The sequence below is a fragment of the Cornus florida genome, unplaced genomic scaffold (assembly GCF_030987335.1).
Source record: "Cornus florida cultivar Cherokee Brave unplaced genomic scaffold, ASM3098733v1 CherokeeBrave_3.0.0_Hap2_Chr10, whole genome shotgun sequence".
Classification (NCBI taxonomy): domain Eukaryota; kingdom Viridiplantae; phylum Streptophyta; class Magnoliopsida; order Cornales; family Cornaceae; genus Cornus; species Cornus florida.
The window spans coordinates 38,650,791-38,673,395 of NW_026775580.1; the positions used below are offsets into that span (position 1 = coordinate 38,650,791).

The 22,605-nt window shown below is 36.1% G+C and overlaps 1 long non-coding RNA gene across 2 annotated transcripts; it reads right to left on the minus strand.

Annotated features, from left to right (window-relative positions):
- Positions 1 to 12,457: 12,457 nt before the first annotated feature.
- On the minus strand, positions 12,458 to 14,834 carry LOC132279404 (uncharacterized). 2 transcript variants are annotated; one of them, XR_009471319.1, is made up of 2 exons: positions 14,361 to 14,834; positions 12,458 to 14,157 (listed from the first exon to the last, which is right to left on the minus strand). It is a non-coding gene; the product is annotated as an uncharacterized LOC132279404 (long non-coding RNA). The 2 variants fall into 2 exon arrangements; XR_009471318.1 differs by having other exon boundaries at positions 12,458 to 14,163.
- Between the last annotated feature and the right edge of the window lie 7,771 nt (positions 14,835 to 22,605).

Consider the following 22,605-nt stretch of genomic DNA (forward strand, 5'->3'; position numbering starts at 1 on the left):
TGGAAATCTTCAGTGGTAGGGTATGTGATGGGTAAACGTCCATATTATCCTCACTTCAAAGCATTCATTGAGAAGCGTTGGTCCAAGGATTTTACGCTGGTATACCTGACAAATGGTTTTTTCATGGTACGAGTTTAGCATACAGTGGATGTACAAAAAGTATTGTCACGCATTCATACTTTTGAAGGCCGAGTCATCATTATTAAAAAAGTGGAGTAAGAATATGGTTCTTCAGAGGGAAGATTTTGATACGTTGCCAATTTGGATTCGAGTGCATGATCTTCCTATGCACTGCCGTAATTCTACCTCAATTTCGAAGGTATGTTCCCTTTTCTCGACACCCATCTATATGGATGATCCAACTATACATCGTCATAAAAGTTAATTCGTGAGGGTTATGGTAGAGGCTGATGTGAGTAAGGAACTGCCAGAGAATTTGGTGGTTGATATTCATGGGGAAGACTGTGCAGTTTTTATTGAGTATGAATGGAAGCCTGCTATTTGTTCTCTTTGCAAACGTGTGGATCATGTTGCCGAGAGGTGTCCTCAAAGAGTTTTGGAGAAGCCAAAGCCTAAGAAACAAATGGTTGATAAGTGGTTTGTTAAACATAAAGGGAAGTTGGTGGAGGCTGTGGCTGCACAACAAGGTTCTGTTGAAATGCCTGTGAAGTCGATCCAAACCTCTCAGGTGGTTACTCATAAAACTTTTGCACTGTTAGATCAGGTGGTTGTTGAAGTGATTGGTGAAGGTGAGAATCATGTCAATATCCTAGAGGATTTGACTCAAGGAGAGACAGACAACAATTTAGAAAAAGATGCTAGCCTTGTTGATGAGCAGGTCACTACTATTATGGAGAATATTGATACAGTGATAATTAGTGAGGGGAACACTCATACAATGGGAGTTGGTGCTAGTGTGCCAGCTGAAAATAGGAACCTGCAGGTGGATTCAATCATAGGTGGGGATTTAACTCAGGAGGTCACTAACATTATGGAGAATATTGATACAGCAATAACTAGTGAGGGGAACACTCATATAATGGGAGTTGGTACTAGTGTTCCAGTTGAAAATAGGAACTTGTAGGTGGTGTTAACCACTGAAATTGATGGGGGTTTAACTCAGGTGGCTCCTATAGGTATGAATGTTGACAATAATTTACCTGACTCTCACATTGTTGCAGAGACTATTTACAGGAAGAAGGAAGTTTCAGATGCACTTGTTACCCCTTCTCATAGTGAAGGGGGAGTAAGTAAAAAATCTAGATATCAAGTTGTTTCAGTCTCTGATAGAGTTACTAGAAGCCATAGAGGGGTTCCTGCCCCGCAGTCAAATTTTAAATGATTGGTTTTGGAATGTTAGGGCCTAAATGAGCCTAGAAGACAGAGAGATTTACTAACTGTATTTCTAAGGAAGCTTCTCATTTTGTCTGTTTTGTGGAAACTAAAGTTCAGAAAAGTGTTTTTGCTTTTATTTCTAGAAGAATCAAGAATAGTTGGGTCAAAGTTCATAATTATGATGCTCATGATTATGGTAGAATTTGGGTGGGGTGGAATCCACTCTTGTTTGATGTTCAGGTGCTGGATGTGCAGGTTCAATGTATGCTTCTTAAGGTGACAGTTTTGGAGACTGGGGAGATTTTCTTCTGTTCTCCTGTGTATGATCTGAACTTGGCTAAAGATAGGATTGTTTTATGGAAGTTACTAGAACATTATTCTACTCTTGTAACTAGTCCTTGGATAGCCTTGGGAGACTGGAATGCTATAAGATTTTATAGTGACAAGAAGGGGGGGACAAAAGTTCCACAAAGACTTCTCAATGAATTTAATGATTGTTTACACAAGGCTGGGCTTAGTGAGGTTCACCCTACAAATGGAGAATGGTCATGGTGTAACAGACAAATTTTTGCTAGGACAATTTTTATTAAATTAGACAGGGTTTTCTTGAATGAAAGGTGAATGGATATTTTACCTGGTACCAAAGTTTTATACACAACAGCTACTTGTTCAGATCACTATGGTATATCCATTCACATTTCTAAGGATTTTGGTGCAGGTCCTAAGCCTTTTAAGATGTTGAAGGTGTGGTACTTACAAGGATGTGTTCAACTACTTGTGAAGAAAGCCTGGGATAATGAAATCTCTGGTAATCCTATACATGTTGTTTTGCAGAAATTGAGATTAGTTAAGAAAGAAATCAAGGATTGGAATAAAAACTATTAGGGGAATATTGGTGAAAATTTAATGAAGTCTAAGCATCATTTGGATCAAATGCAGTTGAAGCTTTTGAGTGACCCTTCTGAGAATAATTTCCAAGTTGAGCAAGAAGCTAGATTGGATTACCAAGCTGCTGTGGTGGATCAAGAGGTGTTGGTGGCACAAAAATCCAGAGTTCTCTGGCTTAAAGATTCTGATAGATGCACTTCATATTTTTATAATAAAATGAAGCAACATAGGAACTTCAATGCTATTACTTCAGTTGAGAATGACAGTGGACATATTACAGAGGATATGGGACAGATTAAGACTTGGTTTGTGGATTTCTACAAACATTTGTTTGAAGAGAGAGAAGCCAGCATTCAAGAGTTTGATACACCTGTAAGGAAACTGAGTTTTGAATAGGTTGAAGGGTTAGATGGCCTGGTGAGTGAGGAAGAAATTAAAGGGGTTGTTATGGGTTTTAATCCTGATAAATCCCCTAGTCCAGATGGTTTCCCAGCTCATTTTTATCAAACTTTTTAGTCTGTGGTGGGCAAGGAAGTGGTTGATGCAGTCCAACATTTCTTCTCTTCCAGTGGTATGCCTATGGGGATTAGTAGTTGTTTCCTCACACTTATTCCTAAGGTGGGAAATGCAAGAAAATTGGGGGATTTTAGACCTATTGCTCTATGCAATTTTATATAAAATTATCACTAAAATTATGGCAAATAGATTGGCTAGGGTATTGAGTTCTTTGGTTGGCCCTGAACAAAGTGCTTTTGTTAAAGGAAGGAAAATTCAAGATGCTCTGATATTGGCTCATGAAATGGTCAAGGATTTTAAAGGATCAAGGCATGCATCTATGGCTGTGAAGGTGGATATTAAGAAAGCTTATGATTCAGTTTCTTGGGAATTTTTGCTTAGGCTCCTTAAAGGTTATGGTTTCAGTGATGTGTGGATCAAATGGATTTCTTCTATCCTTGTCTCTACTAAATATTCTGTTTTGATCAATGGCTCTCCCCAAGGGTTCTTTCAGCCAGGTAGGGGTCTCAGACAAGGTTGTCCATTGTCCCCTCTGCTATTTACCTTAATTACTGAACACCTTACCTTCATTATCAATTCTGTTGTCCACAATAAGGAGCTTTGTGTCACTCATGCTACAGAAAAGGTTCTTCCTGTGTTAAGTCATGTCTTTTTTCCTAATGATTTGTTGATTACTTGTAAAGCCTCAATATCAAATGCTAGAGTACTAGCAGCTTTGTTCAAGAAATTTGAGAATTTAACAGGTTTACAAGTTAGTGAACATAAGAGTAGTGTCATCTTTTCAAAGGCTGCGGGGAGAAAGTTATCAATGTTGAGAATTCTTAAATGGTCTGAAGAACATTTTCCAATTAAGTATTTGGGGCTTCCTTTGTGTCCATGTGGTTTGAAGAAAGCTAACTGTCAAGGTCTAATTGATAGGGTCTCTCATAAAATAAAGTGTTGGACCACTAAGCTGTTATCAGTTGCTGGTAGAGTTGAGCTTATTAGATCCACTGTCACCCCCATATTTCTATACTGGTGCAGCATTTATAATGTTCCTATTTATGTGATTAATCAGCTTCAAAAGATGTGTAGGGATTTCCTATGGGGTAGCACTGATAATTCTAAAAAAAATACATCTTTTGAGTTGGGATATGATCACTAAAACTAAAGCTGAAGGTGGCCTTGGTTTAAGGAAGTTGGTGGATATCCAGTCTGCTTCTAAGGTTGTTCTAGCTTGGGACTTTTTGACAAGCAAGGATAGGTTATGGGTTTCATGGTTTAAAAATAAATATACTCCTCATTCCTCTTTTTGGACTGCTATTACTAAGATTACTCACTCTGTCATTTGGAAATCTATTGTGGAGACACAAGATAGTACGCTACAACATGTTAGTTTTTATATAGGGGATGGAAGATCAGTCTCTCTGCAAGATCCTTGGTGTGATGGTTTGACACTGGCTAATAAATTTGGCCATAGGATTTTTCGATCTTTAAATATTCCTAGAACTGCTACTTTGGATATTCTTATGGCAAATGGTAGCTGAGATTTTAATCTCTTACAGGGACAAGAGTTACAGCAGCTGAAGGATTATCTGGTGTTGCGGCCTATTCATAATTCTGCACATAAACTTCTATGGAACAATGGTAAATTCTCATGCAAGGAAGCTTGGAAAGTATATAGATTTCAGGCAGAGGAAGTCAATTGGTATAAATTTTGTTAGGGTAAAGCTAGACCTCGATGGTTTATAACAGCAGTTTTTGTGATGTTAAACAGAATTCCTTCTATGGTGAATCTCCAAAGAAGGAAGCTCTGTTTGGTGCCCAGATGTTCATTGTGTCAGAATGCAAGTGACTCAACAGATCACATATTTATTGAATATAGGTTTTCTCAAGAATTTTGGAGATGGCTGGGAGAGACTCTGAAGTGGAATATGCATCAGTTTGCTGAAGCTGAGTCTTTAGTTGATCTATTTACTTGGTTCCAGACTATTTCAACTGTGGGTTTTCATAAAACCTTATTTGCTGCAGTGCTTTGGGGAATTTGGCGTGAGCGAAATGCTAGACTATATAGTAATGCTATTGCTCCAGAGATTGTGGCAAAGAATGTGTTGTTAGAGGTGTTAGATATTCATAGTATCCTTCTCTCTGATATTGCTGTTTGAATTGGTGAGTTGTTTATGATTTTTCACTGAACTTTTCCTTAATTTGTTGAATGTTGAAGGCTGTGACAAGGAGCTGTCAGTGGTGGTCTATGGTTTTCATTTGCTTTGTTTTAGAGATGGACTTTTCCATTTTTCCTTGTTTTGATTTTCTTTTTGTTTGGTGAGTTTGGAAATTTGTATTCAACTCTCATTGGTGCTTTTACATTATGAGGGTATGCCCTTTGCGATTTTTGTACAAAAAAAAAAAAAAAAAAAAAAAAAAGAAAAACATAGAAACAACTTCTAAGGCATAGTTAAATCCATGGAACAAGTAAATATGATTTAATTAAATAAAATAATTAAATTCTCTAGATCTCAAATCAATTCAAAATAACCTCAAATTAATAAATATTAATGAACATATCATGGTCTTTACATATATCTCATCAAGTATCAATTTAAGTGATTAAAACACTTAAAATAAAATTAATTATGCAAATTAATTAATTTTCTCTACATTTTTAAACAACTCCAAATATCCTCAATTTTACATAGGTTAAAGAACATACCAAGGCCTACTTTAATATCACATTACAAGTTGATTTCATACTTGTTACAACTATGTGACTTAATCTTTCGTAAAAGATAAATAACAAATAAAATTTGTAATTCTTATTCAAATGCTTCCAATTTAATATATGTCAATAAACATACTAAGGCCTAATTTACTAGCATGCCATAATTTAATTCTAAGGTGCATACCATCATGAGAATTAAATCTTAAACATAGAAAATAATTAAATTAAATTTTAGATCTTGAACAAAGGTGTGCTCACAAGTTGTATATGCTTATAAAACAATCAATACAACATTAATATAAACCTATAACATCCCCTACCTCATCTCAAATTCCCACCGAAAAGAAACCGCTCCGAATCCGACGAAACTTCGGGGTTTTGTCGAGGACAACAAGGTGATCATTAAACCCCAAGGAGGTCACACCAAAATCCTAACCTGGCCCTAAATCCGAACTCAAAAAATAGCCAAAACGGGATTCCAATCGGTTGGAATCGAATGCCTCGTCAAGGCGAAAATTAAACGCTAAGGCATCATTACTTTTAATCCGGGGATGAGGTTCAAAAGAGGAGAGAGAAAGTGGCAGCCCTTTGGGTTTCCATGGCTACCGGCCAAGGGAGGGGAAAGAGATGAAAATATCTCATTTTTTATTTTAAAGACCCCTATTTATAGAAAAACCCTAAAAGTGCCCCGAACGAGTCCCGCTGGGTCCAGAAAAGTGGAATTTGAGCAGACGCACTCAAATAGCAAAACTCCATGAATTAAAAAGAACCAAAATGAGAAAAAAATGAACAACGAAAGAAATGGCATCAAAAACTGAGACCCGAACAGAGAGATATGCCCTAAACAAGTTTGCCGCTAACTAGGGCCGAAAACTCAAAAACTGTAGGGTTTGACCGTAAGACAATTCTAACAGTACATGACTCGATGAAATGTGAAAGTGAACCCCGTACAAGGATTCAAGCCCCAAGGAGACATTTTGCAATTAATTTTCATTAATTGCACAAAGGCTCCTACACAAAATGATAACTGCACAAGTGACCCAGAATGAAAAAGATATTTTCTTAAAAACCCTTGAAATAAATATCTTCAAAAGATATTTACGAGAAACATCCCAGGAAACAAAAATGTTTCTGAAAAACTTCGCATCCATGCCCCTATAGACACCGGGAGCAACCAGAGTACTTTCCTACAAAAGTAAAGATACGTATTTCATGGAAACCATTTAGGATGAAGGTACATGAAGTTAAAAACCAACTCTGAACATGAAAAGTGAGGTTGTGCCAAAAAGTGACAAATGGGGAAAAGGACGAAAAGTGAATAGTGTCCAGAAATTTGAAAATGTGGAAATGACATGGTCCTTTAAAGAAGTTGTCAATCTAAAGGAAAGAAATTTCGAACACTCAAGATGACACTAAGTGATGAGAAACTGAACTCAGAAAAGAAATTTCAATGAAAAAAAATTTATCTGTAAAATCTGAGAAAAAGGGAAAGGAAGGAAATGACCGGGTCATTACAACCTACCCTCCTTAAAGAGATTTCGTCCCCTAAATCAGAAACATTCACAGAAGAACCGAACAAGGACCGTACACAAGGTCACCCAAAAAAACAGATCATAAGGTACCCAAAGACAACTCCAAAGGTCTCAAGATCAACGAAGAGACACGAAGCCGTGAACATTGAACACTTCTCCAAACGAATTGACATGCTAACCTAATGTCAACCACCCAAAGGAAATCAATGCAAGTACACATCGAAATAAGGAACACCACCAGAAGCAACATGGCAGCACGAATAGTGACTAGAACCCGCCCACAATGTACTCAAGGTGCAGTAGCATCGACAACATCAAATGCCCACCCACACTCACATTATTAGCTAGGTAATGTAAGGCAGCATCGACGGCAACTAGTACTCGCCTACACACAGCCTTTACAGTAGTATGGCAGTATAAAGCCCTAATTCGTCACCTGCCCCAACAAGTTTACCCGTAAAACCTATTGATACAAATGACGTCAATGTCAAAATGATCATTACCAAAAGCACCACTGAAACCAGGCATTTTGTGAGAGTTACGATATGGTCCAAAATTTTTGGCCAGACCATTCTGGCCAATCCAAACCTCTAACAACAATTTCATAGGCACCGCTATGCTTAAGGCCTTAAATCCTCAATACTGGAAAAATTAACAACCCGAAGTCTCAAAACAACATTGTCAACCACATCAGTCATAATTCCAAAGCCTGACAAGTCTATGCCCTCAAGCCAATGGATCGGACTTTACAAAATCAGAAAACATCACCATCACCCTAGCCACAATGATTCCCAACAAGACGATGCACCCAAAATCCTCCACGTCATCCTAAAGCTGACCTACTACAAGGCTACGCCTAGGAATCAAGAAACCAGATCAAGCTCACACACGCAATCCTAACAACCAAGGTCATATAACCCCAAGTACAGTATATGAATGATAAAAGAAATGAACTAATAACACAATTAGTCATGAAAATATATATATATATATATATATATATATATATGCAAGTATACATTCACAAGTATACTAAAAAATATCGAAACAGAAACGCAATATGTATATATATGTATAAGTATACATCAACAAGTATACTAAGCAGTACTAAATCCATAATAGACAAGTCTACGGGCTCAAGTATACTAAACCAAAATGAACTGAAATAAACAACGCGCAAGCATGCTAGGTATAAGTATACTAAACGTAAATGAAATTCTACGAACAATTTTACAGAAACCAAATCGCACCATATAACTAAACTTATAGTGCAAGGGCAATCAAATATACTACCTATCATATAGGGGTCAAGCATCGAAGACACGTTACATATTACCTATGACGCTAGCACGCTAAACAGATATAGTAAATGAAAAAACATCATCTATATCAGCACATAACTACCAAATAGTAACATCCCCAAAACATGTTTTTAAGGCATGCTCAAAACAACAAGGCATATAAACATATAAGAATGACTATGCAAAGAACAATTTTGCAAAATCATAAGCAATGAGGGATAAAATGCCTCTCAAAAGGAAGATCTCACTAAAAATGAATTCCAAAAACCCGGATGAGTCCAATCCCTCACCTCGAGGAAGTGAATCATCTCCTAGAATGGACACTGAGGTCCCTGAAACAAGGAATTTACAGGTCTGTCCCAAGACTGACTCAAACCCAAGGTGAAGTCCTAACACAACTCAAAACAAACCAATGATGTAATGAATAGTTCCAATACTAACCACTACGAGACACCAGCAAGAGAACACCTTTAAAGACATCAATGAGTTCGATGGAAACTCTACAGGATCATATAGGAACCCTAGCACGAAATCCCAAGTTTCTAAGGACGAGGGAGAGTAATTAATTGCACCAATACAATTAATTACACGAAATCACTCACACCCCAACCTTAGCTCGTAAGAGCTGTCCAAGGCAAGATAAGAAGAATCACAGGTCAACGCACCTATCAAATCCCTTACCATCACCCTAAGAAGAAAAGACACAAGAACCCCACCGTTGAGGCTCAAGAAAATAAACCACTCAATCCCTAAGGAAGGACTCAAGTCAATCCGAATCATCGTCCTATGACACTAGAAACAAGACCTCATTGATGTCACCATATCAAGGTCACCATGAAACCCCAAGAGATGTTCCCAACACCCTAGACACTCCCCAACTACATCGTGAGATTACAAATGAAAAAGGAAATGAAATGGTGCCTCCCTAACCCATGTCTCACTCCACCAGACAAGGACTGCGGCTCTACACTCACATGAGCCTTACTCGCATCAACCGTCAGACTAAGTTCTCGAAACACACAAACCAACAAAATAGACAAGAAGGTTCTTAACATGGGTTCCTTACAAAATGAATTTCTGCTACCTAAGGGAGAAACTCCGTAAGACAAGGATGTATCCTAAGGGATACAATGCACTCCAAGAGACAATGCCCTAGCATCATCTTAACCAACCAAGCTGGAACAACCCGCAATGCCTAAACAAGACATAGAAATAAACAGTTAACACATAACATAGCAATGGACTACATGTTTAAACAAGTAGAAAAGAATCACATAAGGCATGTCAATGTATGCATCATACAATCATGCTAAGAATAACAAGCACATGCAATTGGCCAAAGCAAACAAGCATAACCTTTATGCTAAGCAGACAAACATAAATCAACATGCTAAGGCAGTCAGGTATATACAATGTACTAAAGCAAACAAGCACATATATCTTTCTGAGATAAATAGAGTAAACTCCTAAACATACGTCCATATAAGCACGTAAACATGTTATCAAGAAACAATTAAAAATGTAGAGCATGGAAACACAAGTATGACATGCACCCAAAACCCGTCATCCTAAGGTTTTCGAACCTAGGAGCTCTGATACCACATGTGACGACCCTAGATTTTACAAACCCAGTGTGTCCTGTCATGATCCAAAATGGATCCAAAAATGCAGAAGCTAAAAACAAACATGGCCTCTAGAGATGTACATCATCCCTAAGACACAAAAGTGGCTTCCTGAGGAGTCCCGAGGCTTAACGGAAGCAAGAAGGAAACAAGGGTTCCAAAACCCTACAAGAAATGGACCAAGGGTAAAATAGTCATTTTACCTAGAAATGCATGCCACCGTGTACACCATTGGAAAGACAACAAAAAGTTAATAAAGTTAGACTCAAGAATCACTTGATTCAGAGTCCGGACGAAAAAGATATGAAACTAGAACAAAATGGTGTCCTCCGATTAAGAGATACCACGACCCTATCTCACTAAAGCTATCATAACTCTCACTATGGTTGGAGTTTTTATGTGTGGTTGGTACCATTAGAAAGATAACTTCACTCTCTTGAATTTACAATCAAGAATCACCCAATTTGGTTTAGAAATGAGGGAGATATGACCCTCCGAAATTATCTCAGGAAAGTTGTCCAAGAAACTGTAAAGAAATCAAGCTTCAGGGAGGATAAGCCGACCGACGGCTAGGACCAGCTAACTAAAAGTGCATCATCAGCCGGTTGATGGCAAGGATTAGCTGGCTGAAATGACCTTTTTCACAAGAAAACTCACTAGAATTGGTCTCAAGAGGTTATCAGCCGACTAATGGTTCTTATCAGCCGACCAACGCAACAGATAGCAACAAAAGTTGCTATTGCAATGTGTGGGGAAGGTGCTCGGTCCAATTCTAATGTTATACATGCATCCCATATGTCCCAAAACAAGTGCAAAAACATTCCATGGACTTATATAAGCATTTACAACATGATAAACCAAAAGAGAAGCTTAAATCCTGCTCCAATGCATGAATTTTTGCATAAAACTCATAAATCACCCTATAAAAGTTCCAAAACTAAAATTCAAGGTTTTTGTGAGATGTGGACATGCACGTAAACGTAAAAAGACATTTAAGACGTGTCCCAATGGCCCACGGCTTCAAAAATAACCCCAATGCAAAATTTGACCTCTCAAAATTCAATTTTTCATAAAATTGCCTAAAATGCAATAAATGAGACCAAAATGCATAACCTAAAACAAAATAGTGTTTGGCCCTTGGTCACACCTCATATATGGTTAATGAGACTCTATGAAAGAATAAAAATGGAATTCCCACACCAATGCAAACATGGTGAAGCAATGACTTGACATTTTTCATTATTTCCATAATAAACCTTGAAGTAAAAATGCATAGAATACAAATTAGATGTCATTGGCCTATGGCCTCATCTCACATATGGAAAATACATTGTAAATAGTGTACACATGTACACATTACATATTTAGAATCAAATATACAAATTTTGACATATAAGGCCACAAGTGACATTTAAAGCCAACCTTTACAAGAATTGAAACATTCAAGTCTACAAATCATCCAAGCATAATGAGAATCTCAACCTTGATTCCTCTACCTAAAAAAAGTCCCCGGTAACTTTGGGGTGAGTAACATAGAGCTACTCGTAAGAGAGGAGCATGCATGAACCTAACAATTTACAAGGTTATTATATTAATGTGAAACAATTCAAAAAGGAGTCATGCCACTTAGCGTCTATGTTAGAGGTGGGAGTAAGGGATCATTTCAATCTACTCATGCAATTAAAATGAACTACGACACATAAGTATACATGCTCTAGTACACAAGACAATGTTAAACATGATATATAACTTATAAGCATACATTTACAAGTATACTAAATCATGTTAAACTTGACAAGCAATATCTAGCATAAATACCCAAGTATTCAATATATGTAGAGCACTTATAAATCAAGTATACAAACACAAGTATACTAAGCTAAACGAAATACGCATAAGATAAGTATACACGGCACAAGCATACTAAATGAAATTTAAACTAGCAGAGCAAGTATACAAGTTCAAGTATACTAAATAGGATTCAAATACCCAAGGTAAGCGTCAATTCACAAGCTACAAGTAATCCATGATTAACAACTTCAAATTAAATGCTTAATCAAATAGTGGAAAGACTAGGACCCATGGTCTCTGACCAAGCAAGTTATTCTGGGTAATTACGAACCACAATGTACTACCTAGTACGCACTTATTACTTAGAAGACTCTTGTATTCGTACTAGAGCCAAACCCTAACCATCACATAAATTATATCCTCACAAGCTTTCCAAAATCAATAAGTCCAAAACTTATACAAAATCAAATGCAAGTTACCACATTCCATGCACAAGTAAGGTTGAATCCACATATCTAAATAGCATATGACATGTCATCTCCTCAATATGCAATTTATACACAAAGCAAGAATATTTCACAACAATTGAGCCACATCACCATCCAAAGCCACAAGTACTAAATAAGTTACAATTTAGTAACTAGCTTTAAAGGTAAGCAATTGTAATATAATAACAAGCTATATACCTATGCAAGAACAAGCTTTGTAAAACAATGATACCCTATATCATGCTAAGTCCAATTACCATGATTTAAACTGTAACTCCCCGAATTTTCTAAGTAATTTCCTCCATTCATTCAAATTCAAATACATCAATATTACACCCAAGATCTCAAAAAGAAATATCATTTTATTAATACAGAATCAATTCCTCAAATAAATATATAAAATTCTCTAAATAAATTAAATAATATCCTCAACACCAACCCTTCCATCTAAGCCCGCAACTAGCAATCCATAGTACCTGAAACCGAAAGGGGGTGAGACTGGGAAGTCCTAGTAAAAAAAACCATAATAAGGATTTCAAGAAGTTTCATGCAAAATTAACTTCACAAAAATATACATATACATTTAAACAAAATACATATATGCAATTTTAACAAAATATCATTCAATAAAATAATTGAAACAAAATCATTAGGCCATTCAAGGTATGAAGAACCCTCCACTGCAAAATAAGATTTCAGATCATCAAGCTTCAACTCTCGGCTCTCGTGTCTCAGACCTCTCTGCTCTTACTCTAATTTCTCTTCTTCTCTGATTCATTTACCTAAAGCCAAATACATATATAATCAATTCTACTGACACTCAACAAATATCTCAAAACAGCTCACCATGAAAATAAAATATCAAATATCAACACAATGATCACAATTTGAACCAAAAAACAATTGGGTCCCGCCACATCATCTCTTCCTTTTTCCACTAATGTCGGCAACCACCTCTTCTTTCCTACTTGCATCATCACCTATAGCAACTCTAAATTTCCATTCTTATCACCTAATTCCATCATCACAAATTGATACAAAATATATATATGTATCATAAATATCAAAACCCATTATCTCATTTCACATGGGACCCGAAACAAAACCAATTCCAATATTCTTTTCTCTTCGCAGCTTTCTTATTCCCTCCACCAGAAGCTATAGATACATGCATATATAATATATATATACAATGCAATAAATCAAATCAACCACCATCCGTCCAAAAAGAAAAAAGAGATTTGTAAATTTAACAAATCAAGACCCAATATCATTAATAATTAATCGCAAAAATTAAAAATGATAGAAATAAATATAAATTAAAATCTTAAAAATTCGGGTTGTCACATTCTCCACCAATTAAAAAGAATTTCGTCCTGAAATTCAGATCCAACAGTCTTCACATACTCAAAAACGTCAAAAAGTGACAAAACAAAATCTAAAAATCCTTACCCTAGGCAATGTGAGATACAGTGACATAAAAAATGTTATTGTAGCTGACAGTACTAGTTACCCGCCCACACACTCTATAACCGTTGTGGTAGAAAGCTAATGTCGTCACCTGCCCATAAAAAAATAAAACCAATAATGAACCCAGGACACATGCCTAATCACAAACAGTAATAATCTTAGTAGTTGCCAGTGAACGACATCTGCCCACACACATCCGGCTACAAGTGGTAACTAGTTAGAACTAACCACTTGCCCACTTACACCCATCAAATACATCATCACTACACTCACACTTCCGGCTGGGTATAGGCTCTGATACCATTCTGTAACGCCCCAAATTTTCTAAATAAATTCCTCGATTTATTCAAATTCAAATACATCAGTATTATACCCAGGATCTCAAAAAGAAATATCATTTTATTGATACAGAATCAATTCCTCAAATAAATATACAAAATTCTCTAAATAAATTAAATAATATCCTCAACACCAACTCTTCCACCTAAGCCCGCAACTAGCAATCCACGATACCTGAAACTGAAAGGGGGTGAGACGGGGAAGTCCCAGTAGGGAAAACCACAACAAGGATTTCAAGAAGTTTCATGCAAAATTAACTTCACAAAAATATACATATGCATTTAAACAAAATATATATATGCAATTTTAACAAAATATCATTCAATAAAATAATTGAAACAAAATCATTAGGCTATTCAAGGTATGAAGAACCCTACACTCCAAAAAAAGATTTCAGATCATCAAGCTTTAACTCTCGGCTCTCTGTGTGTCTCAAACCTCTCTGCTCTCACTCTAATTCTCTTCTTCCCTGATTCATTTACCCAAAGCCAAATACATATATAAGCAATTCTACCGACACCCAAAAAATATCTCAATACTTCTCACCAAGAAAATAAATATCAAATATCAACACAATGATCACAATTTGAACCAAAAAGCAATTGGGTCCCGCCACATCATCTCTTCCTTTTTCCACCAATGTCGGCAACCACCTTTTCTTTCTTACTTGCATCATCACCTATAGCAACTCTAACTTTCCATTCTTATCATCCGGTTCCATCATCACAAACTGATACAAAATATATATATATATATATATATGTATCATAAATATCAAAACCCATTATCTCATTTCATGTGGGACCCGAAGCAAAACCAATTCCAATCTTCTTTTCTCTTCGCAGCTTTCTTATTCCCTCCATCAGAAGCCATAGATACATACATATATAATATATATACAATACAATAAATCAAATCAACCACCATCCGTCCCAAAAAAAAAAAAAAAAAAAAAAAAAAAAAGATTTGTAAATTCAACAAATCAAGACCCAATATCATTAATAATTAATCTCAACAATTAAAAATGATAGAAATAAATATAAATTAAAATCTTAAAAATTCGGATTGTCATATAAACATAGAAATAACTTCTAAGGCATAATTAAATCCATGGAACAAGTAAATAGGATTTAATTAAATAAAATAATTAAACTCTATAGATCTCAAGTCAATTCCCAAAAACCTCAAATTAATATATATTAATGATCATATCATGGTCTTTACATATATCTCATCAAATATCAATTTAAGTGATTAAAACACTTAAAATAAAATTAATTAAGCCAATTAATTAATTTTCTCTACATTTTTAAACAATTCCAAATGTCCTCAATTTAACATAGGTTGAAGAACATACCAATGCTTACTTTAATATCACATTACAAGTTGATTTCATGATTATTACAACTATGTAACTTAATCTTTCATAAAAGACAAATATTAAATAAAATTTGCAATTCTTATTCAAATGTTCCCAATTTAATATATGTTGATACACATACCAAGGCTTAATTTACTATCATGCCATAATTTAATTATAAGGTGCATACCATTATGAGAATTAAATCTTAAACATAGAAAATAATTAAATTAAATTCTAGATCTTGAACAAAGGCATGCTCACAAGTTATATATGCTTATAAAACAATCAATACAACATTAATATAAACCTATAACATCTCCTACCTCAATTTGAAACAAAATCTCTAATCCCCACCGAAAAGAAACCGCTTCGAATCCGACGAAACTTTGGGGTTTCGTCAAGGACAACAAGGTGATCATTAAATCCCAAGGAGGTCACACCAAAATCCTAACTTGGCCTTAAACCTAAACTTAAAAAATGGCCGAAACGGGATTCCAATCAGTTAGAATCGAAGGTCTCGCCAAGGCGAACAATAAACACTAAGGCATCATCACTTGTTAATCAAGGGAGGAGGTTCAAAAGAGGAGAGAGAAAGTGGCAGCCCTTTGGGCTTCCATGGCTGCCGGCCAAGAGAGGGGAAAGATGTGAAAATATCTTATTTTTTATTTTAGAGACCCCTATTTATAGAAAAATCCTAAAAGGGCCCCGAACGGGTCCCGCCGGGTCAGAAAAAGTGGAATTTGAGTAGACGCACTCAAACGGCAAAACTCTGTGAACAAAAAAGAACCAAAATGAGAAAAATTGAACAACAAAAGGAACGGTGTCTAAAACCGAGTCCCGAGCAGAGAGATATGCCCCAAACAAGTTTGGCGCTAACCGAGGCTAAAAACCCAAAAATTGTAGAAAATGAGAGATGTACACAACTCGACGAAATATGAAAATAAACCCCATACAAGGATTCAAGCCCCAATGAGACACTTTACAATTAATTTTCATTAATTGCACAAAGGCCCCTACACATAAGGATAACTGAGCAAGTAACCCCTGAATGAAAAAAATTTCCAAAAGATATTTTCTTAAAAACCCCTAAAATAAATATCTTCAAAAGGTATTTATTAAAAACACCCCAAGAAACAAAAATGTTTCTGAAGAACTTCGCATCCATGCCCCTATGGACACCGGGAGCAACCAGAGTACTTTCCTACAAAAGTAAAGATACGTATTTTGTGGAAACCACTTAAGATGAAGGTACATGAAGTCCAAAACCAACTCCGAACACGAAAAGTGACATTGTGCCAAAAAGTGGAAAACAGGGAAAGGGGCGAAAAGTGAATAATGTCCAGAAATTTGAAAATGTGGAAATGACGTTGTCCTATAAGGAAGTTGTCAATCCAAAGGAAAGAGTCTCGGAAACCATTTTCAACCACTCATGATGACACTAAGTGACGACAAATCAAACTCAAAAAAGAAATTTTAACAAAAAAAAATTTATCCGTAAAATCTGAGGAAAAGGGAAAGGAAGGAAATAACCGGGTCATTACATGAAAGCTTTGTTATTTATATCTATTCATCTTTCATTTTTCTCTGTTATTTCATGAAATGACAAGCAACTACCTTATCCTTCCACCTTTTTGAGATGACAAAGGGGGAGAAAGATGTGTGATTTATATTTTGCTTATATCATTATGCTTATGTGTATATTGCTTTTCAAATAAATATTTTGATAAACGCATATTGATAGGGGGAGACTTATAAAAATATCATGAAATCTATATGTACTTAAATGACTAAGTATTTGTAGTAAAATCAAGCATGCTATGATATTGAAGATATGCATATTGATAGGGGGAGCATTTTTTCAAATGCAACTCCACTTTGAAAATAAACACATCAATGTTTTGTCATCATCAAAAAGGGGGAGATTGTTGGCCTAAAGATTTTATCTAAAGGTCAATCTAATGTTTTGATGATTACAAACCATTAATGATGTTTAAGTACTAATATTTTCATTGAGTTATATATAGATCATCATATTCAAATCTCAATGATGAGCTAAGGTCTATTGCAAGCATTCCAAGCAATGGATACAAAGTGATGAGCCAAAGTCTATTCTGCGCATTCTAAGCAATGGATTCAAGGAAACCTTAAAAGTTGCAAGAAATCAAAGAAAAACTCGGACTTCAAAGATCATTCAAGTATTTCAAAGAAAGGAAGCAAATCTTCATCAAGCCTAAACAATCGTGGTCAAGGAATGAAGAAAAGGGTAGATAAGATGGTGAGAGCTTAAGATTTAATGTCAAAGTATATTTAAATATATTTTGAATCACAAAATTATAGGATCATGCATATTCATTCTAATTCAGTTTTTAAATGCCTAAAATTTGCTCATGAACTTCATATATGCATTCTTACTCAAGCTACACATAATAGGAAGTGCATAGGACTTAATTAAATTCATTTTTAGTCTTGCACAGCAATAGAGCCGCCTCCACGCAAAGAGGAGCCTACTCTTTTCACTCCAGTAACTTATTTTGGCTCGTAAAACAAGTTTTTCATAAAAGAGCCGCTTCCTATTTTTGGGAGCCGCCTCTCTTGAAGTAGAGCCTGCTCCACACTAAATGGAGCCGCCTCCACTTGAAGAAGAGCCTGCTCCATTCATATTAAAGCTGCCTCTATTTTTAGAAAGAGCCGGCTCCTTTTGGGGAATTGAATACCAACGGTAATTTTTTCATTTAATGTTCTCCAACCACCTCTAACAGCTACATTGAGCTTCATTTCTCTAGAAATATAGATGGTTGGTCTACTGAATATTTACACCACTTGAAAGAGTATTCAAGAAGAGCATTCAATAGCCATAAATTTTTTCCTCTGAGCTTTCATTAATTTTCCCCTACATTCTTTCATCCTAGAACTTGAGCTTCATTTATATTCTTATCTACTCTAGTTGTGAGTTGAAATTATACATTTTTTCTTTGAGAGAGAAACAATCTTGTATTTCACTTCTATTATTTTAAACTTATAAGGGCTGGTGTAACCCAAATGAAGCCTAGAAGAAGGGTGTTCTCCTACCAAGGAAGGAAAGCAAAGTCTTACTTCAAATTAAAGGTTTGCTCTCCACCATTAAGGAGAACCTCTAATGAATTTGGGAAGTCTCAAGGGGGACCTTGAACCAAGGAGTAGGAGTCTCTGAAGCTCACTAAATCACTAAGTCGTTGTTTACAATTTCCTATCTCTGTCTCTTTTATACTTGTGCTATATATTGCTTGAATATTTCAATTGATTATTGCATGATGTTAGTTGGAAATAATTTTTTAGAATTTGTAAAAATTGGCTATTGACTCTATTCACCCCCCTCTAGAGTCAATTAGTGGTTAACAGCCGGAATAGCCGAAGAAGTTGAAGTTGGAGGATCACCTTCATGACTCTTCACCATCTTAGAAAGTAGAATCTCAACTTCTCAGGCCTTGGAACCCTCAGTGTATGGAAAATATACTTCCATGTCCATGTCAAAAGCTTCTGGATCCTTTAGCTTGTCACCTGAGCCTTGTGTAAAGCCAAATCTGAAAGCCTTAGCATTGGATAAGTGTACCAGAAAGAAATAACGATCCTGTATCTGTTTCCCATCGGTTGCGCAAGTATTAACTGAATCCCTCTAAAGTTGATTCTCGACCTCTAACTCCTTGACTTTGGCTTCAGAAGTTATAAAATTACCCTTGTATACATCTCTCGCATCATAGTCCATCTTGGCATACATACGCACATTAGAAAGCTTCTTTTCAGTAGCAACAAGATCTTTCTCTAACTTTCGAATAGAAATAGACTAAGCCTCAGCGGTCACTAATAAGGCCATGGTGTGATACAGATTCTACAAAATCAATCAGTGTATAAATAAAACGCAGTGACAAGTAAAAGAATAATAGAGTAAAGAAAGAAGACAAACCTCCATGGCTCGAATAGGGGCAGAGGGAAGAAACTACTCCAATCCCATACTTCCCATTATCTCTTCATCTTTGGGTAGCCACATCCCTCAGGCGACTGCCAATGTAGCAGAAGGATCTTTAACTACTGAATCTCCAGAACGAATGACTGATTTATCAGCCCTGGAAAAAGTGGGCCTCTAGGGTTCCCCTGTCTCTGCTAAGACAAAAGCCCTGACCTCTTCCTCTGATTCAGCTTCGTCAGTCTTTTTCCCTTTATTCTTTAAAAAATTAACACCTTTGTTTTTGGCTGCTGAGGGAGGGTTGAATTTAGGTTTTTTCTTTAAAGGAAGTTCTTCAACTTCTTTCTCTTGCTCAGTAGAGCGTATAACTGCAAGGGATTCGCTTTCTGCAGCTTTTTTCTTGAGAGCTTCAACCCATTTCTTTTCCTCGTCAGTCAGAGGAAAACTGTCAAAAGAAGGAAGTGACAAATCCATGAGATCGGCCGCTGCAGCACTAGAGGTAATCTCCTTAAGAATAGATGAAGAAAGGAAGTCCTTTGCAGAACGTGGATTATTCTAAACTCATTATTTGAGGAAAGCAAGCCTTTTTCTAGCCATAGAAGATGGGAACGTTGTTGTGACGACCCTGGATTTTTTAACCCAAAGTGTCATGTGATTACCCGAAACGGATCCAAAAAAAAATACAAAAGCAAAACATAAACAAGTCCTTAGAGATGTACGTCATCCCTAAGACACAAGAATGACCTTTCGAGGAGTTTTGAGGCTCAGTGGAAGCAAAACGAAGACAAGGGTATCAAAACCCTACCAAAAGAATGACCAAGGGTAAAATGGTCATTTGACCTAAGAGGAAGGAATTTGACTTCGAACAAGTCAAATGAAATCAAAAACATCCAAAAACATCCTTTGGTAACTTCACATGAAGTTTCAAGGCCAAAGGAAGAGAAATCCCAAATGAACCCTATACCGATTAGAACCAAATCTGACACCCTCTCACTAAAACAAGTATATATCGAGTTAGGAGAAGAATCTAAAATTAAAATTGGTACCATTGGAAAGCTTACTTCGACATAGTCCGTTTAGACTCAAGAACGGACTAATTCGGGTTTGAAACAAAAAAGTTATGACAGTTCAAAATTGGAAAGCCAAAGCTAAACCTGAAGAGAAGTCTTTAGAGGACTTGAACTGGTTTAACATGGAAAGAACGACCATGTTGAACCCAAATCGCATCTTGAATCGATTCAGCCCCTCTGAACCAGTTCAACCCAACCATAATTGAACCCAAACAATAAAATTGTAGAAAAACCAAAAAAATGAGTTTGGAACGCAATTTTTGACACCAAGACGACATTTTTCGAAAAAATGCCATGAAATAACTCCTCCCAAAATCACATTTTCTATGTGATGGAGTCAAGACCGGAATTTATTTCCTGAAGGAAAACCCCAAAATGCCCTAAAGCTAGATTTTTCAATAAAAATGCAAAATGAGTCCACATGAGGCTCATTTCACCAAGGAAGAAGTTTTTCTTGAAATTAATTATGCACACAGACGTAACTTACCTATTAGGACATGCTACAATGATCCACGGCTTAAAAATACCGCCGATGCAAAATCCGACCCCCCGACGACAAAAAAGGCGAAAAAGCACATGAAAAGGAAATTTTGAAACTTAAAATTATAAAATTGTTTCAAATTATCATTTGGCCCTTGGCCATACTTCATCCATGATTAATGAGACCCTATGAAAGAATCAAAATAGAATTCCCACGCCCGATGCAAACATGGTGAAGCAATGACTTGACATTTTTTAATATTTTCGTAACAATCCTTGGAAGTGAAAATGCATAAAATATAAATTAGATGTCATTGGCCTATGGCCCCATCTCGTACATGTCAAATATAATTCAAAGAGTGTACTTATGTACACATTACATGTTTAGAAAAGAAAAAAAAAATACACATTTTGACAAAAAAAAAAAGGCTACAAGTGGCATTTCAAGCCAGCCTTTACAAGAATTAAAACCTTCAAGTCTACAAGTATCCAAGCAATGATGAACATCACGAACCAAGTCTTTGTACCTGAACAAAACCCCCCGTAACTTTGGGGTGAGTAGACAAGTTTGCTCGTGGGGAATAAGCATGCATAGACTCGATTTCTTTATAGATTTTTACATTAACTTGAAACAATTGAAAAAGGACATGCCACTTAATATCTATGTCAAAGTGAGACTCAGGAATCATCCTAAGCTACTCATGCAATTGAAATGACATACACGACATATAAGCATACCGGTTACAAGTGTACTAAACGAAGATGAAAACATGCAAGGTAAGTATAACAAGTAATCAATCAAATAGCAATCATGCATGCATTAACAAAACAGATAACAAGTAATCAATCAAATAGCAATCACTTCACCCCCACAACAAATGAATCAACGAACATCCTCCACATACATTGATCCCATACTCCCATGCTTGAACAATATGCAAAAAAAAAAAAGAAGTAAATTTCCTCCACGCGGGCTCACGAACAATCTAAGAATTTAAGAACTTGCCATCATGCGGGGCGACAATTTAACTAGAGATTGAGTTAAGAAAGAGCTCACAAAGGGTCCTTAAGCAACTTCAATTCATTTTTTCAATCTTCACTTCGCTTGCAATTTTTTAGATTTTAGCCTTTTTATGCTTAGCTTATCTCCTTACTTTTCAATTCTCCCTTTCTTGACTTCCTTGCTCAATTCACCTAGCCAATCAAGAATAAACACAATAAGTAACTAAAAAGAAAATAAAGTAAAAACACGATTAAAAGAGTACTAATTCCTAATTGTTTTCAAAACACAGTGTTGCCAAATCAATCCCCGGCAATGGTGCCAAAACTTAGTTTGTTGTTGTGTCAATACACCCAAATTGCAATGAAGTGTGGCCAAGTTTAAATTTATAAAGTGCCACTACTACCTCTAACTACTAATATAGCTAGGGTGAGTAGGGATCATCCCAAGGGATTGGGGGCAATGTTAATATGGAAACAAGGTCGAACTAGTAGGTCAAGTGATCAAAAGATGGTTTGATTGGTTAATTAAACTATAATGTAAATAGATTTAATATAAAGTAACTAAAATAAATAAAGGGTAGAAAATAAGAGAGAGAAAGGTCTTGGGATTTAGAGGTCACCACTAAACGTCACCATTCTAGATACTCAATGTGTAATGAATGAGGGGAAATACGTGTTGCAATACAAAGAGGTGTGATTGATTGAATAAACAAGCATGAATGACTAAATAAGTATACATTGTTTAGACAACCTAGTGAATAGCACAA